Below are 6,000 nucleotides of genomic sequence, written 5' to 3'. Positions count from 1 at the left end.
CACATCCTTTCTCAGATAAGGGGCCCAAACCTGGTCACAATACTCCAAGTGAGGCCTCACCAGTGCTCTATAAACACTCAATGTTACATCCTTGCTTTTAAATTTTAGTCCTCTTGAAATGAATGCTAACATTGCATTTGCCTTCCTCACCACGGACTCAGCCTGCAAATTAACCTTTAGGGGAACCTGCACAAGGACTCCCAAGTCCCTTTGCAACTCAGTTTTTGTATTTTCTCTCCATTTAGAAAATAGTCAACCCTTTCATTTCATCTACCAAAGTGCATGATCATACATCTCCTGGCACTGTACTCCATCTGTCATTTCTGTGCCTATTCTCCTAATCCAAGTCCTTCTGTAGATTATTTCCTCAAACCACCCGCCACTCCACCTATTTTTGTTTCATTTGCAAACTTTGTAACAAAGCCATCAATTCCACCATCCAAATCACTGAAATAAAACGTAAAGAGAACCAGTCCCAACACAGCCCCCTGTGGATCACCACTAGTCACAGGCAGCCACACAGAAAGGACTCCCTTCATTCCCATTCTATGCCTCCTGCCAATCAGCTACTGCTTTATTCATGCCAGAATCATTCCTGTAATACCAAGGGCCCATAGTTTGTTAAACAGCCTCATGTGTGGCACCTTGTTGAAGGCCTTCTCAAAATCCAAGTTCACAGCACCAACCAATTCTCCTTTGTCTAACTTGCTTGTTATTTCTTCAAAGAATTCCAACAAATCTGTCAGGCAAGATTTTCCCTTGAGGAAACCATGCTGACTATGGCCTATTTTATCATGTAGCCTCCAAGTACCCTGAGACCACATCCTTAATAATCGACTCCAACATCTTCTCAACCACTGAGGCTAGACTAACTGGCCCATAGTTTCTTTTCTTCTGCCTCTCTCCCTTCTTGTAGAGTGGAGTGATGTTTGCAATTTTCCAGTCTTCTGGAACCATTCCAGAATCTAGTGAATCTTAAAAGATTATTACTAATGCCTCCATGATCTCTTCAGCCACCTCTTTCAGAACTCTGAACTGTACACCACCTGGTCCAGATAACTTATCAACCTTCAGACCTTTCAGTTTCCCAAGAACCTTCTGTCTTGTCATGGTAACCACACAGACCATGCCCGCCGGCACCTGGAACTTCCACCATACTGCTAGTGTCTTCCATCATGCAGACTGATACAAAATACTTATCCAGTTTGTCTGCCATTTTGTTGTCCCTCGTTGTTATCTCTCCAGCATCATTTTCCAGTGGTTTGATATCCATTCTTGCCTCTCTTTTACACTTCATGTATCTGAAGAAACTTTTAGTATCCTCTTCAATATTATTAGCTGGCTTACTTTAGTATTCCATCTTTACCTTTTAATGACTTTTTTAGTTGCCTTCTGTTGGTTTTTAAAAGCTTCCCAATCCTCTAACTTCCCACAAATTTTTGCTCTATTATATGCCCACTCTTTGGTTCTTATGCTGGCTTTGACTTCTCTTGTTAGCCACTATTGTGGCATCTTTCTTTTAAATACTTGTTCCTCATTGGGATGTATATATCCTGTGCCTTCCAAATTGTTTCTAGAAATTCTGCCCATTGCTGCTCTGTTATCATCCCTGCCAGTATTCTTTCCCAAACAATTCTGGCCAAATCCTCTCGCACGCCTCTGCAATTCCCTTCACTCCACTGTAATACTGATACATCCCACTTTAGCTTCTCCATCTCAAATCTCAGGGTGAGTTCGATCGTATTATGATTACTTGACCCTAAAGGTTCTTTTATCTTAAGCTCCCTGATCAATTCAAGTTCCTTGCACAATACCGAATCTAGAATAGCTGATCCTCTAGTGGCCTCAACCACAATTTGCTACAAAAAGCCATCTTGGAGGCTCTCTAGAGATTCTCCCTCCAGGATTCCAGCACCAACCTGGTTTTCCCAATCTACCTGCATATTGAAGTCCCCCATGATTATCGTAACATTGCCCTTTTGGCATGTATTTTCTATCTCCCGTTATGATTTGTAGGCCACATCTTTACTACTGTTTGGGGGTCTGTATCCAACTCCCATCAGGGTCTTTTTACCCTTGCAGTTCCCAAGCTCTGCCTACAATGATTCAACAGTTTCCCACCCAGTGTCACCTCTAACAATTTGATTGTGTTTTTACCAACACAGCAATGCCACCCCCTCTGCCTTCCTGCTTATCCTTTTGATACATTGTGTATCCTTGGACATTGAGCTCCCAGCTATAATCTTTAAACCAGGATTCAGTGACGCCTACAACATCATACCTGCCAATCTGCAGGTGTGCTGCAAGTTCATCTACCTTATTCCGTATACTGCGCACATTCAGAAACAACACCTTCAGCCCTGCATTCACCCTTTTCAATTTTGTCGCACCATGCTCAGCCTTTTGATTCCTAACTTTGTCTGAGGTCTTACCAGCATCTGCCTCCACAATCTCTCCTCTAACTATTCTGGCACTCTGGTTCCCATGCCTCTGCAATTCTAGTTTTAAACCCCACCATGCAGCATTAACAAAGCTTCCTACTGGGATATTAGTCCCCCTCCAGTTCAGGTGCAAACCATCCCTTCTGTAAAGGTCCCACTTTCCCTAGAAGAGAGCCCAGTGATACAAAAACCTTGTGCCCTCCCTACCACACCAACTCCTTAGCCACGTATTACACTGTATAATCTTCTTAGTTCTAGCCTCACTAGCATGTGGCATGGGTAGCATTCCAGAGATCACAACTCCAGAGACCCTGCCCTTTAACTTAGCACAAACTCTCTGAACTCCCTATGCAGAACCTCATTAGTCATCCTACCCATGTCATTGATACGTACATGGACTGTGACTTCCGGCTGTTCACCCTCCCACTTAAGAATGCTAGGGACTTGATTTGAGATGTCTTGGACACAGGCAGCAACATATCATCTAGGAATCTCATTCTCACCCACAGAACCTGCTGCCCATTCCCCTAATGAATCCCCTATCACCACAGCATACCTCTTCTTCCCCCTTCACTTCTGAGTCACAGAGACAGACTCAGTGCCAGAGACCCAACCACTGTGTCTTTCCTCTGTTAGGTCATCCCCCCACCGACAGTATCCGAAGTGATATACCCTTCATTGAGGGGAATGGCCACAGAGGTACTCTGCAACAGCTCCTTAACCCCTTTCCTCTTCCTGTCACCCAGCCTCCTGTGTCCTGCACCTTGGGTGTAACTACCTATCACACCTTCAGCCTCCCGAATAATCCAGAGTTCATCTAGTTCCAACTCCTTAAGGCAGATTGTTGGAAGCTGCAGCTGGACTTCTTGCACTTCTTGCAGTTGTAGTTGTCAGGGCGACCGGAGGTTTCCCTGCCATCCCACAAGAGCAGCATTGCACTATCCTGCCAGAGCACACATTAGGATAAGGAAAAAAACTTAAGCTTTTCTTTCATCTGGTTTCTCTGAGTGAAGCCTGGAAGATCACCACCATGACTCTGTCCACTCACTGCTACCCTTGCCCCTGCCTTCCTTTAAGTTGCTTATACTAATCAAGCCCAAACGCTGAATGACCACTGGCCGAAGCTCTATTACAATGCCGAGAACTGCTCCTGCCTTTTATCCTTGGGTGATGGACCTGTTTGAAGTGTCCTCTTGTCCAAATTTCCAACGTCCAGATTGGCCACTGGTCAAAGCTCTAAGTGGATCACGAGGGGGGAAGTTCTTCACTCAGAGTGTGGTGAAAGTGTGAAACGAGCTGCTAGCATAAGTGGTGGATGCAGGGTCAATTTCAGCATTTAAAAGAAATTTGGATCGGTATGTGGATGGGAGGGTTATGGGAGGTTATGGTACTAGGCAGAATAATGGTTCAGCAAAGACTAGACGGGCAAAAAGGCCTATAGTGTTCTATGACTCCAAATACCTCAATAAATTGTGTCTCGACAAGGATGCTTACCATACCAAGGCTTAGAGGAAAAAGTCAGTTTGTCGAGGTGATAGCTGATTTTTACAACCTGCCCCAGCTGAAATGCTAATCAAAGGGAAAGGAATTGTTGGAATTTTGTTTTGTATTGTATTAAGTGCTTCTAAGTAAGAACAGCAGCAACAACAAATGAGGGCTGTTATAGAATGATGTGAGTGCAAACATCTATGTCTATTTATTGATTTTTTTCAATTTCATGTATTTGTGGTTACACCCAAATGTCACTATACTACAATAATGTCTAGAGTCTTTTCATAACTGTAAGTAATTTTACATCTTATGATGGGTTATTCCCCTGGATGCATATTAATTAATACATAAGTAATGACTTACTTGCAGCTGAACAGTATCACTGAATCCTTAAGAGCATTTTGTCTTACAATCTTAAAATATTTTTATTCTTAGCTGGGGCATCTTGCACAGAATTAACTTTGGAATTTTTGTAAGCTCCATCACTAAATAACAGAAACATTTCCAAAGTCCGTGTAAATGATGGACGTTCCTTAAGAGCAAGAACCAGGATCATTCAACTTTCAATGGTCTGTTCACCACAAAACTCACGCACCTTGATTTGTTCAACCACCAATGCATATAATGCCATTAATTCCAAAACATTTGTTTTCTGTAATTAGGTTCACCCTCAGTAGGAATCAGTTTTAGCTACTTGAATCCAAGGGATGCACACATTACAAGTACATCCATGTGGCTAGAACAAAGCAAATTCTATCAATTGTCACTTCTCTTTTCTGAAAATAGGCACCCTGCCAGGATCAGATTGGGTCTTAAAGATAACCCCAGTTGCTTTTCTCCACTGCTGATCCATCCCATATAATCTTCTCATCTACTCTCTCTCCACTCCATTTCCAATAATTGCAAGGATCATGGACTTCCTTGGTACTCACATTAAACCAATCTCTTTTGGTGCCTCAGTTGCAGCTTTACCCTTGCAGTAGGTCCTGTACCACGTCTTTCTCTAACTTCTCACATCCTCCCATACCCCTTCTAAGCTCATCTCATTCAGGAAATCCACTTCTGGTTACCATAACCCTTAAACTACCAGCCACACTGTATCCCTCCCTGACCATTGTGCTAGCTGATATTATAAATGATTCCCTCTCAAGTGCTGTTCTTTTCTATTCAAATTCATTTTTCCCCACTCAGCTCCTGAAAGTACGTACCTTCCATTCTCATGTCCTGTAAAGCATTGCCTCATGTTTCACCTCCCATTTCCACAAAAAAGCCTTTGAATTATTCCTTCTCAAATTTGTAACAGCCTTGCCTGCACGCAAGTGCCAGCTCAAGAAAGTATGTTTTTTTCACAGTTTTTGCAGATTCAGCACATCATATAAAACTTTGACAAACTTCTATAGCTGCATAGTGGAGAGTATCCTAACTGATTTCATCACAGCCTGGTATGGAAACACTAATGCCCAGGAATGGAAAGGTCTACAGAAAGTGCTGGGTGCAGCCCAGTTCACCACAAGCAAAGCCCTCCTCACCATTGAACACATTTACAAGAAGTGCTGCTGCGAGAAAGCAGCATCCATCATCAAGGTCCCACCACCATCCAGGCTATGCTTTCTTCTCATTACTACCATCAGGCAGGAAATACCTTTGGCTCCTACACCACCAGGTTCAGGAATAGTTATTACCCTCAACCATAGTCTCCCAAACTGGCATGGAAGTCACTCTCATGTAGCAATTCCCCCTTGAGCAGATTTTTTTCCAGGACATGCAGTAAATTCCATGTGATTGCTAAAAAAAAGTCATCTTACTACCAAACACAACTATCTAACTGAATCAGGTTGTCTGCATTCAACAGTCATAATCAGTTTCAAGCTGTTTCCTTTTTCATGCCATGTCCACCTCAAAAACTGCCCATTTTCTTCCTCCCTCATAAACCTCCTACCCCCAAACCCACCACCACCTCAACCCAGTTTAGTTGAATCTACATAAACATCTTGTGAATTTCAGGCTAGTTTTCACTCCACAGATTTGACTTCCATCCTTTGCATCCAAATTTTAGATGGCCAAAAGT

This window comes from Mobula birostris, chromosome 1, assembly GCF_030028105.1.
Source record: "Mobula birostris isolate sMobBir1 chromosome 1, sMobBir1.hap1, whole genome shotgun sequence".
Lineage (NCBI taxonomy): Eukaryota > Metazoa > Chordata > Chondrichthyes > Myliobatiformes > Myliobatidae > Mobula > Mobula birostris.
The sequence above is the reverse complement of the archived record's forward strand: the minus strand, read 5'-3'. Positions refer to the sequence as shown.